At 44.9% G+C, this 16,043-nt stretch overlaps 1 protein-coding gene across 1 annotated transcript in view; it reads left to right on the top strand.

Moving 5' to 3' along the window:
• Positions 1-16,043, top strand: part of CNTNAP5 (contactin associated protein family member 5) — a 461,788-nt gene that overhangs the window by 60,165 nt on the left and 385,580 nt on the right. The gene's annotated exons all lie outside the window — the stretch shown is intronic.

The following is a 16,043-nucleotide window of genomic DNA, read 5'->3' as shown; positions in this document are numbered from 1 at the left end:
ATCCAATTTGCGTGAACAATCAATATTTAGCAGAGGCCAGGAATGGCTTGCAAATGACTTGTGAAATGAAGAGGATTCAACACACACTATCTGAAGAGCTCTGTTAAACATTCTTTAGTCAACAGAAGAGATTGTCTGTCTCAAAACCATATGCTCTGGCTGTTGAAACCAGCGGTAGTACCTGAGCCAAACCTGGGCTGTAATTTCTGGATACATCGATAAAAGCAGCTCCACACACAGCCAGATCCATTCATGTCTCAGAAAGGAAACAGAACTACATATAATGCTGCCCTTTGAGTTTGTGACTAGACCTGTTTTTTTTAAGTTGTTTGCTTTTTTCCCCTCTGACCAAATGTCAGAACTGAACACTAATTCAGCATGGTTAAGCTTGTCCTGAACTTTCACCAAAAGATGTCTTCAAGTGAAGTAATGCCAATGCTTGTTAAAAATGTTGCTTCTCTGTTAACCAGAGGAGCACTGTTCTATGTAGTAAGTAGTGAAGTCTTAACTGGAAAGATGCTTTATAAATCAATAAGAATATTTCCAATTTTTTCCCCTTCCCTCCAATGATTGGTGTATATCAGTGGACATAAGCAGTTCATTTAGGGTGCATCTACACTGCACCCTTAGCTCAAATGGCATAGCTTATTTCACGTTAATTTCTAAATAGAGCACTATTCCGAAATGTCCCTTAATCCTCAGATTTAGTTGGATGTCAATCAGATTTATGGCAATGTCTGAATAGCAAGCCCGTTATTTTGAAATAATGGGCGTGCTGTCAAGATGCGGACAACACTATTTCGGGATATTGGAGAGATTTGCCTTACTAAATAGAGATGCTTATGAAATGATTCTGGAGTGAAGATGCTGACTGATAAGATGAGGTCTTAATGAGAACTAGATTTTGTAGCTGTAAATTAGAACTCCTGGGACAAATTCTGCTCTCTGCTTCATGAGCATCTTCTATAGACTGATGCTATAAATGAGGGCAGAATTTAACCCAGTAGATAGCTGTCTGGGGAAGGGATGTAAATAAGAGTCCAAAGAGAGAAGAAAGTTGGAAATGCCCAAAGGAAATAGAGTTATAGACCAATCAACTTGGATGGGGAAATGACCCCAAAATCTTGTTGTGACACAAAGAAATGATTCTCTGGCCTTTAAAATATGCAAGAAGGGCTGTGAACAGCCATAAAAGGGTTGTAGGTATCCATAAATGGTGACACATTCGCAGGGAGTGTGAGAACCCATCAGAGTCATCTAGAGAAGACACGTTCCTATGACTAGAGGTTTTCTGGGACAATGGGAAATGGAAAGTTACCCATATGCTGTCTCTGGTAGAGCTAATGAAACAAAACCTCATGCTTGGAATATTTATTGTCTTTGTGCCTCATGCACACGAAGGTAATCAGCGGTCAGGTTCAAATCCCAAGGTGATTGCCACAGGTGGCAGACGTGCACCCCCTCACCCTCCATATATTAAGCAGATGCATTCTATTTGACTGTGAAGTGTCCACTCTTCATGGCCACTTGGATCAGACTTTGGGACCACAGTAACCAATGGAAGGATCCAGAATGACCTATCCAAATTATATATTCCTTCTAAAATGTTATCCAGTACAGGAGGATGTAGTGCTGGGACAAGCCTGAAGCTGAATTGTTGGTTCCATCTGTCAAAGCATATGAACAAAAATAAGATACCAGTGAAGGAGATATGGAATCATTTCATGGGAATGAAGAACAGACCTCTAACATTTTAACGGGTGATAAGTGGAAACCCAAAAGCTTCTGGCTTGATTTGTGAAACCTTGTTGAAGGACCGAAAGATATTGTATCTATTGCAGATGAAGTGCATTCAATCCATCTTCACATGCAGATACCTCTGAGGGTGCGTCTAAACTACATGGCTCCTTCGATGGAGCCATGTAGATTAGGCTGATCGGCAGAGGGAAATGAAGCCACGATTTAAATAATCGCGGCTTCATTTAAATTTAAATGGCTGCCACGCTGAGCTGACAAACAGCTGATCAGCTGTTGGCTCAGTGCGCTAGTCTGGACGCTCCCGCGCCGACCTGAAAGCCCTTTATTGACCTCCCCGTTATGCCTTGTAGGATGAGGTTTACCGGGGAGGTTGATAAAGGGCTTTCATGTCGACAGGGGAGCGTCCAGACTGCCCCGATCTGCCGACAAACAGCTGATCGGCAGAGCGTGGCAGCCATTTAAATTTAAATGAAGCCACGATTATTTAAATCACGGCTTCATTTCCCTTTGCCGAACAAACAAATCTACATGGCTCCATCTACGGAACCATGTAGTTTAGACACACCCTGATAGTCTAGGACCTAGTCTCTTTTGTTGGGGGTGTCCTTCTTTTCTCATTATCTCCAAGGACTTTACTAATCAATTCGACTGCTTTGCTTGCTATGTTGTGCATGGAACATTTATTTTGCTGGGCTATGATACTTGTGCAGCACTTACAGTGGATGAGGAATGTCTGTAATAGTTGCTCCATTTCTGCTGATAAACTGAGCAAGAGATATGAAAGGCTAATCAAGCCTGCTCATTCCTAGTAGCTGATGTGGAAATGTGGCTATCAAGAGGGAACCTCGGCTGCTGTGCATAAGCCACTTCCACCCGACTTGATTAGCCTCATTTACACAAATATCCTCTTTCTTTTGTTGTGCATATATATACACCCCTGCCTCTGTAAACTCCACTCCAATTCATCCGATGAAGGGAATTTTTTACTCAGGAACGCTTATGCCCCAATAAATCTGCTAGTCTCTAAGATGCCGCAGGGCTTCTTGTTGTTTTTCCTATGATGCAGTTTTAACAAAATCGCTGGGACACTGAAACTGACTTGCTGGATTGTGCCTTGTGGCTCCTTGCTAGTATTCTTGGTGGAGCAAATGGTGCACAGGTTATACACATTTTGCTAATGCTTCCCGTCATGGGGAAGTCCAATTTTTTTTAAACGGAGTACATTGTGTGTGATGATGGTTGGTTAGCACCACTGCCTAGATGTAGCCTAGTTCGGGATACTACAAGAATCCCGAAATAGCTATTCTGCATCTTTAAATGAACCCGTTATTTCAAAATAATGGGTGTGCTATTCTGGCATACCTGTAACCCTCATTCCGCAAGGGTTAAGGGCCTTGTCGGAATAGCGCTGTAGACAGCACCAAATTTCAAAATAAGCTATGCAAATTCGGTAGCTTATTTTGAGGCAAGGGTGCAGTGAAGATGCGGAATACAGTAGAGTCCGGATTACCCGACCTTTGGTTATCCGACATGCCACTTTATCCGATCCTGCAGCTCCTGGGGACAAAGCGGCACCGGCAGGAGTGGCTCCAGGAGAGCGATGGGGCAGCAAGCGGGGCCGTTCTCCTGGCCCGCGTTCTGGGAGCTGCAGTGAGGGAAGGGGCCAGGGCCAGGCAGGGATGAGGAGCAAGCAGCTACAGCTACAGTAGAGTCTCTATCATTCGACATTTTCAGTAATCCGACCACCTGTCGGTCCCGTTTAGGTTGGATAATTGGGACTGTACTGTAGCTATTTTGGGATACTTGCAGTATCCTGAAATAGGCTACGTCTAGGCAGTGGTGCTAACCAACTGTAGATGCATCCTTCGGGATTAGAGAAATACCAAGAAAATATCTGGACATTTTCTGGCTCTTATATATTTATAGTCACAATGTTTTAATTTTGCGGAAGACACTTAAGCATTTAAATACCTGATGTGTGGATGCAAACAGCTCATTAGGTGTCTAAGTACTATCAGTTTTTTGCCTGCAGTTTTTTGGGTGCAAAATAGCTCCTACATAATTTAGAGGTTGAGAGGTTCCAGTGTTTTGCTCATCTATGTTGTTGACACTTAACAATGAATTAGCTGATCACAGACCATAGGGTAGGTGTGTGTGCGTGTATGAATCTAAATTTTCCAGGAAGCATTCCAAACAAGGGCACCAGTTCAGGAGCAGGGGAGGGGCTACAGCCACATTTAACGGGATACGGTTCTTCCCTTCCCATCACTTTTGGGGAGCGAGGGGAAAGCACACCGCTTGCATCTTCTGTCCCCTCCCTTCACTTTCTCTTCTGTCCCCTCCTCTCACTAGCCAGGAGTCTGCTGGTACATGTGGCCTTACCCCCTCTCTCCACCCTCTGAAATGGTCCCGCCCTTGTCAAGAAGGACCCCGGCTTTATGTTACGATAGTGTGTACCACAGAGATGAGTCGTATCACACCACAACCCTTGTCTCTCTGTGCTTTAAAACACAGAGTTAACCGCTGGTCACATTTATCCTGTGCAATCTGAGGGGGTTTCTCCCCTTCTGTGTGCATGTACAGAGGGACAGCGCTCCAATGTTAGGGTCACGTGGGGAAAGTTTGACTACATTCCCCCACGTGTCAGAGGCCTGGAAGGGACATGCAGGCTTATGATCCTGAGGCTGTAGTCTGTCATTTTTAAGACCGACCTTTCTTCGTGGATTCTGCATTTCCCCATTTTGCAGGAGAGGGGAAGAGCCCGGGCCAAAACCACAATAAACAAACAATCCAATCCTACCATTAACTGTTTAGCTAGGCTAACGGGGGTTATTTAGTCTGCAGAAGAAAAGAACAAGTTGGGATTTGATCGCAGCCCACAACTTGGCATAAGGGGGTTCCAAAGAGATGGAGCCAGACTATTTCATTAGGAGGGTGGGGAAGCACTGGAATGGGTGGTCTAGGGAGGTGGTTGAATCTCCATTCCCTAGAGGTTTTTAAGTCCCAGCTTGACGAAGCCCTGGCTGGGTTGATTGAGCTGGGCTTGGTCCTGCTTTGAGCAGGGGGTTGGACTCAATGACCTCCTGAGATCTCTTCCAACCCTAATATGCCATGATTCTATGAAATCCCAGGGTATGACTTCATTAAAAAGACTATACCAGCATACCCCTGTAGTATAGTATCAAATCTATGCTGATAAAAGGGGCTTTTCCCACCAGGGTAGGCACACCACCTTCCCTAAATGATCCTGGCTGAATAATTTGTCCATCAACATAGCAACATTGTGATGGGGTGCAGCGGACAGCCCCGGAAGACGCCACGCCCCGTACTACGGCTTCGGCTTGAGCTGGCACCACGCCGGTGGAGCAGACGTGCCGAGGCTGTTCGGCAGCCGCAGCAAGTGCCAGCGCTATGGCGTGAGGCAACTCGGTTGGTGGGTGGCGGACAGCACCTACGGGGGGCAGGAATCTGCGCAGCCAGCGAGGTGCATGGGACGCATGCACCAGCATTCTGAGCAGGAGGACACCGGCTTCAAAAGCAGGCAGTAGCTCCCAGGAGGGAGGTGGAGGGGTGCCTGGCTGAAGGGCGTGGAGTCGGAGGTGTTGGGCTCCCCCACTCCTGCTGATGTAAGAGAGCATCCAATGGTCAGCATTAAAGGCTCTTGGTGAGTGTTACCCTGGTCCGGACTGTAATTAAGAGGAAAAGTGGCGGGGGGGAGGGGAGAGACCAACAATACCTCTCCCCATCAAGGGGAGATCATTGTTAAACATTTACAACAGGGATTAACTTGGTATAATGATGTCAGTCAGAGGTGGGGCTTTTCTTTTGCTTCACACCCCCTAAATGAGATGTAGTAGGCCCTCCCATTTAGAACACCAGAGTTACAAATTGACTAGTCAACCATACACCCCCTCATCTGGGACAGCAGCAGGGAAAGGGGGAGAAAAAAGCAAATACGCAATACAGTTCTGTGTTAAATGTAAACTCTTAGAGGGTATGTCTACACTACCCTCCTATTTCGAAATAGGAGGGTAATGTAGGCATACCGCAATTGCAAATGTAGCCCGGGATTTGAATTTCCCGGGCTTCATTTGCATAAGCCGGGCCCCGCCATTTTTAAATCCCGGCTGGTTCGAACCCTGTGCCGCGTGGCTACACGCGGCACGAACTAGGTAGTTCGAACTAGGCTTCCTAGTTCGAACTACCGTTACTCCTTATTCCACGAGGAGTAACGGATGAGGAGTAACGGTAGTTCGAACTAGGAAGCCTAGTTCGAACTACCTAGTTCGTGCCGCGTGTAGCCGCGCGGCATGGGGTTCAAACCAGCCGGGATTTAAAAATGGCGGCACCCGGCTTATGCAAATGAAGCCCGGGAAATTCAAATCCCGGGCTTCATTTGCAATTGCGGTATGCCTACATTACCCTGCTAGTTCGAACTAGCGGGGTAGTGTAGACATACCCAAAAAGGGTTCATGTTCAGTTGCAAACTTTTCAAAGAGCAACCATAATCTTGGGCCCAGAACTCTGAAAAGTGTGTCGCTCTGAACAACCTTCATTCTTGAGGTGTTGGTAACTTGGAGGATCTATTCTAGCTATGTTGACTTAGTTTTTAAGTGTGGATTAAGCCCAAGGCATTACTCGGTCACTACCCCTCAACTCCATCATGGATTTTCTTTTTTTTTTACCATTTAATACAGTTTCCAGGAGCTTTAGAGGGGTAACCTGTTACCAGCACGTACAGTTGGAGTGCAATCCTCCACATTTTCACAGTGAATCCTGAAAGAAGTGGAGGACAAAGAAAACCAGCAAAATTCAGTCCATGTCTTATCGTATTCAACCTCATAGACTCCAAGGTCAGAAGGGACCATCATGATCATCTAGTCTGACCCCCCGCACAGTGCAGGCCACAGAATCTCACCTCCCTCCTCCCCTAGAATAATCCTCTCACCTGTATTCTTAGATATCGAAGCCTTCAAATAGTTTGAAGACCCCAAGATGCAGAGAATCCTCCAGCTGTGATCCGTGCCCCATGCTACAGAGGAAGGCAAAAAACCTCCAGGGCCTCTGCCAATCTACCTTGGAGGAAAATTCCTTCCCGACCCCAAATATGGCGATCAGCTAAACCCTGAGCATGTGGGCAAGACTCACCAGCCAGACACCCAGAAAGTTCTCTATAGTAACTCCTATCATCCCTCCATTGACCTATTTACCACTGATAACATGATCTTGGTAACTAATTGACCTTTCATTATCTCATCAAACCATCCCCTTCATAAACCCATCTAGTTTAATCTTGAAGCCAGATAGATCTTTTGCCTCCATTACTTCCCTTGGAAGGCCGTTCCAGAACCTCACTCCACTAATGGTTAGAAACCTTCGTCTAATCTCAAGTCTAAACTTCCTACTAGCCAGCTTATATCCATTTGTTCTTGTGTCCACATTGGTATTAAGCTTAAATAATTCCTCTTCCTCCCTGGTATTTATCCCTCTAATATATTTAAAGAGTGCAGTCATGTCCCCCCTCAGCCTTCTTTAGGTTAAGGTAAACAAGCCAAGCTCTTTGAGTCTCCTTTCATAAGACAGGTTTTCCGTTCCTCAGATCATCCTAGTGGCCCTTCTTTGTACCTGTTCCAGTTTGAATTCATCCTTCTTAAACATGGGAGACCAGAACTGCACACAGTATTCCAAATGGGGTCTCACCAATGCCTTGTATAATGGCACTAACACCTCCTTATCCCTACTGGAAATACCTCGCCTAATACATCCCAAGACCATATTAGCCTTTTTAACGGCCATGTCCCAATGGAGACTTATAGTCATCCTATAATCAACCAGGACTCCGAGGTCCTTCTCCTCCTCTGTTACTTCCAACTGATGTGTCCCCAGTTTATAACTAAAATTCTTGTTATTAATCCCTAACCTTACACTTCTCACTATTAAATTTCGTCCTATTTTTATCACTCCAATTTACAAGGTCATCCAGATCTTCCTGTATGATATCCCGATCCTTTTCTGAATTGGCAATAGCTCCCAACTTTGTCATCCGCAAATTTTATTAGGACACTTCCACTTTTGGTGCCAAGATCAGCAATAAAAAGATTAAATAAAATTGGCCCCAAAACTGATCCCTGAGGAATTCCGCTAGTAACCTTCCTCCAGCCTGACAGTTCACCTTTCAATATGACCCGCTGTAGTCTCCCCTTTAACCAGTTGCTTATCCACCTCTCAACTTTCATATTAATCCCTATCTTTTCCAATTTAACCAATAATTCCCCATGTGGTACTGTATCAAATGCCTTACTAAAGTCGAGGTAGATTAAATCCACTGCATTTCCTTTATCTAAAAAATCTGTTACTTTCTCAAAAAAGGAGATCAGGTTGGTTTGGCACGATCTACTTTTTGTAAAACCATGTTGTAATTTGTCCCAATTGGAGGACACATGCGCCGCATACCGCCATCAAGAGACCAGTGAGCCCTTTGGGTACTGTGAATATTCAACAATGCTAGCTGGCTTTCTACTGGCCATGCTGTCATTCAGCCATGAGACGACGGTGTGATATGTGAATCTCTGGGTTAGATCGATGGCCCATGTTTTCGGAGGTCAGAGTAGGTAAGCGTACCAGTCTCTCTTTTCTCCCCCCCACCTCCTCCCCTTCTGGCTCCAATCCCCAGCGAAACAAACTTGCTCATGAAGTCCAGGGTTATTTGGATTTTCTAAGCACCGGCGCCCTAGGGCTTAAGTATTTTCATAGCATTGGCAAGTCCCTGTACGATCAGTAGGTTTGAGCATCCGTAGTATGTTCCGAAGCTGCTGCAGGTTTGCTCATAAAGGCTGCAAAGTGGGATTGACCTGCAAGTAAGAGCTAAAGCAATCCTGCCGAGGGCCTTAATTTGCTGTTAACACCAGGCATTTCCAACCCCGACTGCTGCAGGCTTTGTAAATTTGTATTCCCTCCAAAACAGCAACACCCTGTTTCTCTGCAGTAATGAGGTGTGAGCGTAGCACCCTGCCTACATCTCAGCTTGGTCTGAGGCAGAGTTTCCCCACGCCCCCCTTCTAAAAGGTTTAAATAATAAAATGCATTTTTAATTTGGACTGCGTATACCTTAATTACAGAGGGGCCGGATGGCTGTTTGAGCCCGCCTATTGCAGGCTCAGATGGCGGGTATTTCTCTGCCCACCTATGGTGTGTCTCCTTTTGATGGATGAATTTTCAGAGATTACAGTGCAAGTAGTACAAGCGAGAGAGGTTTCAGTTGTGCAATGCAGCAAATCAAATGCCCAGGACATAGACTGACAAGTGTTTTATGCCGCTGAACAGAAACTGGTGTAAAAATAATGAGGAAAGGGTTTAAACGGCACCCCCTGCCTATGATCAGCAGGAGGATCGGAGGGAAGAAATGGGTTGAATTATGAAAGCATCCGCTCCAAGGCTGAGACAGGTTCCTAAATCAAAAAGCAGGATGTGCCCATGCAGGAATAGAGAGAAATAAGATCTGATTTTTTTGTGACACTAGTTAGTAGAAAGGCAGGCTGCAAAGGTCATAGCGAAAACAATCACCCATACTTTGGGGTCAGTATGTAGCCGTTTAAAAATGCAAATGCATTCAGGTGTCTCTTCCTATCTGAAACGTACAAAATCCGAAGGGAAGGGGAGACGCTGCCAATGAATTCTTGTCAATGTCGTTGGAGGTGGTATGGCCTAGTGAAACTAATTAATCTACTTGTCTTGCATGTGGAGGTGGTGATAGATTTAGTGGTGTTTGGGGCTGATGAATTGTATTTGATATTAGAATTCAGAGCTTGGAGTTCTTTCATTTCGTAGACAGATGCTCCCAGGCTGGCTTGTCAGTCGAGGATAGGTGGTTTTGTGAGGGCCATGGCTGTTTCTAGCGATGCCCTGTAATTATGTAGACAGAATTGCAGATTCTGGGCCCAAGCCTTACCTCACCAAGGGCACATCTACACAACATGGAAGATCGACGTTGCCACAGTCAATCTGCCGAGGTTGGACTAGTGGGTCTAGTGAAGACCCGCTAATTTGAACTGAGGGGACACTGCTATTGGCACTGGTAGTCTTGCTTCTCATAAGGAGTAAGGGAAGTCAACGGGCTCCTGCAGTGTGGACATCCCGAAAATACGATTTAAGATGTGTCGACTCAGCTACGTTATTAATGTAGCTGGAGTTGCATATTTTAAGTTCACTTTCCCCTGTAGTGTAGACCAGGCCCTAGAGCGATATTATGGAGCTGTAAATCCATTGCCTTTAAAGGGCTTATTCCTGGCATGAGCCAGACGAGACTTGATGCCCGCACATACCTTATTTTGGGTGAGGATTACTCTTAACTGCAATGGGAAAGAGACACCTTATACAAACGTCATGGAATACTACATGGAAAACATCCCCCTGGATGCAAAAGTGGATTGCCTGGCTAATTAACATAACTCTCAGTGCCTTGTTGATTTGTTTATTTTTCTTGCAATATTTTTAGTAATAATTTTTAGTTCTGATCGATATTTGGAATTGGCAATTGAGGGGATGTGCTGACCTCTTGAAAGTAGACGTTCCGTTCCAATTGAGAATCAAAATTATATTTCCCACAGAATGAAAATTCCAGGAAAAAAATTCATTTGGATTCATCTAATCAATGAGATATACACTATTGTAATAAAAGAAATGAGTATTAAATAATAGCAAAGGAATGGATTTTGATGAGGTCAGGGAAAACGTAGAAATATTTCAATAAACTAGAAACCTCAAAATGAAAGGAAACAATTGGCTGTTTTTGTTTTGATTTGGTTTTTTCCCCTCATAAGTTTTGCTAAAATTTGTCATAGTCCCAAAATGTTTTGGTGTCCTGCGGAAACTCTTCTGTAAAAGTTTTCACCATTTGCTTTTTTTGCTTCCTTCTCCTGCCTCTTGACTGAAGACCTATTCCCAAAATTTGCTATATGCACATTCACAATAAGTCTTCCAATTGTTTTTATTTTTTTTTGTCAAATAACATTTAAGTGATTGTCACTATGTGATAAGTCACTGGGGATGTGTATAATCTCGATTCAGTACCTCACACATTTATCACCTGCAGTCTGGGCTACTGAAAATGGTTGTTTCTACAAATGAAAGTGCTGCAGGAAGGTGTAACAGCTCAGCCCCTTGGCAGGATGAACCATCTAGCACATTCTACCAGTGTTTCACATCTTTCATAGGTTTTAATCACCAAGTCCCTCAATGGGTTGGAGCTCTTATCAAACCGAGGCTCTCCATCCAGAATCCAGAGACCACATCACTCCAGTGGAAAAGAGCCACGAATAAAGGTAAAGCTCATGACAGCTAGAGACAAAATATTCTTGGCCAAATAAACCTGACTCTGTGTGGGACGCTGTCTTCAGTTATAAGAGTGAAACAATCTGACAGATTTTTTTTTCAATTTTGTTTGAATAAGCCATTCTCCACATTCCTCCTAATTTAAACAGGTTATGTTGCATGTGCAGTCATAGTCTCTTAAAGATAATAATTACATCCGCAAATAAAGAAATGAATTCCACAAAGCCTGAGTTTCAGCTTTGTGTCCTTTGTTTACCAGGCTACATCTTGTTTTGTATTCCACACAGCACAGACATCTAATGGCTGTGTAATATGCTGTGAGTAAATATTAGGAAAACATTACCCTAGTACTGAAGATTTTTTTCCACATTGATGGTGTACTGTTGTATGCTCTTTGCCAAATTGCAAACATGGCAATGTTGACAATGTACCAGGGATGTTTGTTTTCCAACATATGGACGATTAGCTAATTCCAAAATATTTTGAAAGTAGCTTATTAATTGTGTTCATTACAGTAGTGTCTAGACTCAGCCAAACTTGGAGCCTTATTGTACTTGATACCGTACACAGTCCCTCTCGTGAAAACTTTAGAGTGTAAGAGTATATCTACATTGGAGGTTGTAAGTGTAAATTCCAGCTTGAAGGACCATACCTCTGCTAATTGTAATGGAGCTACCAAGCTAACCATAGATCTCTAAGCAAAGCAGCATAAGCAACATCTCATGATACATCTTTGAGCAGCAAGCCCTCTTGAATCAATCTTCTGTCTGTTTTTAGTACTCTATCATGGACATGTCTCCTTATGCGAGGATTTCTACCTGCCAGCTTCTGTATAGACTAGACAAGGCAAACCGGGTGAAGCAAAGTGACAGAACCTAGAAAGAGGGTGAGCTGTGATGACAGGAGGTGGGTTAGAGGATGATTAAACAAGACAAGTGCACAGAGAATACTGGGGCAATAGAGCAGGTGAGAATGGGATGGGAAGGACGGAAGAGAGACAGGTGAGTAAGGAAGCTGAGATGAAGGGAATGTGATTTGAGGCAGATAAATCAACCAATCAGCACTGGCTCCTTACAGTGCATTTCCAGGTCACGTAACTGTAATTACGAGGAGCTATTGAATGGGTCCCAGTGTCTCCAAAGTGGGGTGTCCCTGTTGGAGCTGGTTAGGAATCTTTCGATAAAACTTTTTTCTTGCCTGAAAGATGCAAATGTTTCTAAATCCAAACTTTGCAGCAGTGAGCTAAACTAGCCTTTCACTGAGAGGTTTCCTGGATACAGGATGGAATTTCTGGTGTTAGAAGTAGACCGCTGTCTTAGACTTGTCCCGTAGTTGGACACTTACGTGGGATGTTGAAAACTCACCTTAAGTCCTTGTTCTCAATTTTTGCAAAAAAAATGGTTGGATGGTCTCACCCTGATGTAGAATGGAACCCTGTTTGCAATCTCAAAGTCGTGCAGGATGGAATAAAGGTTCCCCACTTATTGGCACTTTCTACACCACTCTAGATCTGAGGTTGCAGAACAAGAGGTGCAGCCCCATTGTACCCTTCTCCTCCCATCTTCCGCTCACTCCTTTCTTAAACTTTTTCTGTAGCTGCATTATGGGTAGGCCTACGCAACAATCAGCCAGCTGCAGCCATACTGATGTGGTGTAGACCCTTTTAGTGCCAAAAGCGTATTTATTACTGTAGTCAACCCAACCTCTTGAAATTGTAGCTAGGTCAATGGAAGACTTCACTGTGCCTTCAGCTGGCTTACCTGTTTCTCAGAGATGTGAGTTTTCACACCTCTAATGGCTGTAGCTAGTTTGACTTGAGTTTTTGGGCTCTGGCTTAACAATTTACTTCAGCTCTTGGGCAGAACCTCTTAAGAGTAGTACAGTAAAACTCCAATAGTCCAGCATCCAATTATACGGCACTCCTGATAGTCTGGCATCAAAATGGCAAGAGCCTAGTGAGTGAGCTTGGCAAAAAATGAGTCACAAGGCAACAGCGGCAGCAGCTGAACCAAGTGGAAAAGGGTAAAAAAGGTTTAAAAAACCCTAAAACATCACAGTATAATGTATACAGTATGTACAACAAAAAGGGTTAAGAACACTTTATATACAGTATATAATGTATACAGTGTATATATATAACCAGCTTATAGTACCTCCTGATAGTCCAGCATATCCAATAATCCAGCACCACCTACATCCCAAAGGTTCCGGATGATCGGAATTCTACTGTATTAATATATGCAGCTGCTCAACAAATTCATTTCCATTAAGTTGCACAGAATTCAGTGCATGCAAACAGTGGGGCTGACAGTTACCGCGGGCCCTAGAGCAAGGTGTGAGGGGGCAGAGTTTAGTGCCTCGGGTGGAATGGGTGGGGCTTGAGGCAGCCAGTCCTCAGAGCTGCGCAGATGGCAATTCCCTCTCCCCTCCAGCCCTTAGCTATGTGGTGTAGTGTTTAAGCAGCAATTCAAAGGGGCCTGGAGCTCCATCCACCACTGCTTCTACCGCGGTGGCAGCTGAAGCTTTGGGCCCCTTTGAATCGCTGGGCACCGGGACAAGGGCCGGTTTTGTTCGACATCTTTATTAATGACCTCGATGAGGGGATGGTTTGCACCCTCAGCAAATTTTCAGATGACACTAAGCTAGGGGGAGAGGTAGATACGCTGGAGGGCAGGGATTGGATCCAGAGTGACCTAGACAAATTAGAAGATTGGGCCAAAAGAAATCTGGTAAGGTTCAACGAGGAGAAGTGTAGAGTCCTGCACATGGGACGGAAGAATCCCAAGCATTGTTACAGGCTGGGGACTGACTGGATAAGTAGCAATTGAGCAGAAAAGGACCTGGGGATTCCAGTGGATGAGAAGCTGGATATGAGTCAACAGTGTGTCCTTGTAGCCAAGAAGGCTAATGGTATATTAGGGTTAATTAGGAGGAGCATTTCCAGCAGATCTAGAAAAATTATTATTCCCCTTTCTTTGACACTGGTGAGGCCACATCTGGAGTATTGCATCCAGTTCTGGGACCCCACTATCGAAAGGATGTGGACACACTGAAGAGAGTCCAGCGGAGGGCAACCAAAATGATTAGGAGGCTGAAGCACATGACCTATGAGGAGAGGCTGAGGGATTTGGGCTTTCTTAGTCTGCAGAAGAGAAGAGTGAGGGGGGATTTGATAGCAGCCTTCAACTTCCTGAAGGGAGGTTCCAAAGAGGAGGGAGAGAGGCTGTTCTCAGTAGTGACGGATGGCAGAACGAGGAGCAATGGTCTCAAGTTACAGTGGGGGAGGTCTAGGTTGGATATTAGGAAAAGCTATTTCCCTAGGAGGCTGGTGAAATGCTGAGAGGGGTTCCCTAGGGAGGTGGTGGAATCTCCAACCCTAGAGGTTTTTCAGTCCTGGCTTGACAAAGTCCTGGCTGGGAAGATTGAGTCAGGGTTGGTCTTCCTTCGGGCAGGGGGCTGGACTCAGTGACCTCCTGAGGTCTCTTCCAGCCCTAGATTCTATGAAGTGCCCTCTTTGCCCTTCCCTCCATCCATCGGTGGGCTTGCATGTAAATAACGAAAGAAAGCCAGGCCGACCGCACTTCTGAATTCTGATCTTTTATAAAAATATGTGGGGAGACTGCAGAGCACGAGTTCTGTGGAGTCTGCTATAGAAGGCCGAGTCTGTAGTGGAAGGCTTTTCTCTTCTTTGCACGATTGACCTCATTGAGTGATGGACGGGCTTCTGGATGCAGTTCCTCAAGAGCTGAGCTGGAGTGTGTTTGCACATTTCCCACGGGGGGGTCAAGTAGTTTTCCAAAGAGTTCAGCCCTTTCCTCTGGAGAGTAACCATCTGCCAGTGTGAACAATAAACTTTAGATTAGCTTCCCCTCATTGCTGGCAGCTGCAGGCGTGCCTCTCCTCCTCAGTTCATTTTTACTGGGATTAGCTACATGATGGTCTGGCCACATTATGCGAATTTGCTCATAGCAGCCGTTGACTTCATTTGCTGTTCTGCTTGCGTAAGGAATTCATTACCCAGACTGCAGTGGAATTGTGAGTGGCATGTGTTGGCGTTTAAATGATTGACAGAGTTAACTCGTCAACAGCTCTTGCGTTTTTGGTGCGGTGACGAAAACCCTGTGGAGGGTGCTGGGGAAAGGAGGAATTCTGGAAGACACTAGAAAACAGGCTCCGCCGAATCCATTTTAACAGTAATATCTTATTTTGCATTTTCAGAGGGTTGTTTTGTTTTTAACACTTGCATTACTCTGAGGAGTCCTGTGGCACCTTAGGCTATATCTATACTGTAGCGCTATTTTGGGATACCAGAGCCATTCCATATCTTTTGAGCACGCCCATTATTTCAAAGTATAACGGGCTCGCTATTCCGACGTCCCTGTAAACCTCATTCCACAAAGAGTAAAGGATGTTTCAGAATAGCGGGTTATTTCAAAATTTGGTGCTGTGTAGACCATGCCTAATTTCAAAATAAGCTATTTCGAAATTACATCGAAATAAGAAACCATATGCGTAGCTCAAATTGTGTATCTTCTTTCAACCTATGGAGCAGTGTAGACGCACCCTTAGACTAACACATTTATTTGGGCATAAGTTTTTGAGGGCTGAAGAGGAACATTACTTATTGTCATAAGCTAGCCATTCCCAGTACCTATTCAGACCTACTGTTGGAAGTGGGCCACAGCCACCTGGATTAACCTCATTAGCACTGATGCAACACTCGCAGCTCTGGAAGTATGAATAAATTCCTGCCAAGCGAAGCTTCCACTTCATGCGTCCAGCTGGGCTGACGTCCACCGTGGACCCCAGGTTGACGTGGAGGGCGTTGGCTTTGCACTCTGAAGGGGGAGGGGCTGAGGGTAATCAGACCTTAGTGCTGCTTGGGCCGAGGTGACTCCAGACCTGTGTTCCCTCTAAGCTATGGGGCAGCACGGCTTCACAGGTGACTAATCAGT

This window comes from Pelodiscus sinensis, chromosome 7 (assembly GCF_049634645.1).
Source record: "Pelodiscus sinensis isolate JC-2024 chromosome 7, ASM4963464v1, whole genome shotgun sequence".
In the NCBI taxonomy this organism is placed as follows: Eukaryota; Metazoa; Chordata; order Testudines; family Trionychidae; genus Pelodiscus; species Pelodiscus sinensis.
Note: the sequence above shows the minus strand (reverse complement) of the source record. Positions and strands in the feature narration are given on the sequence as shown.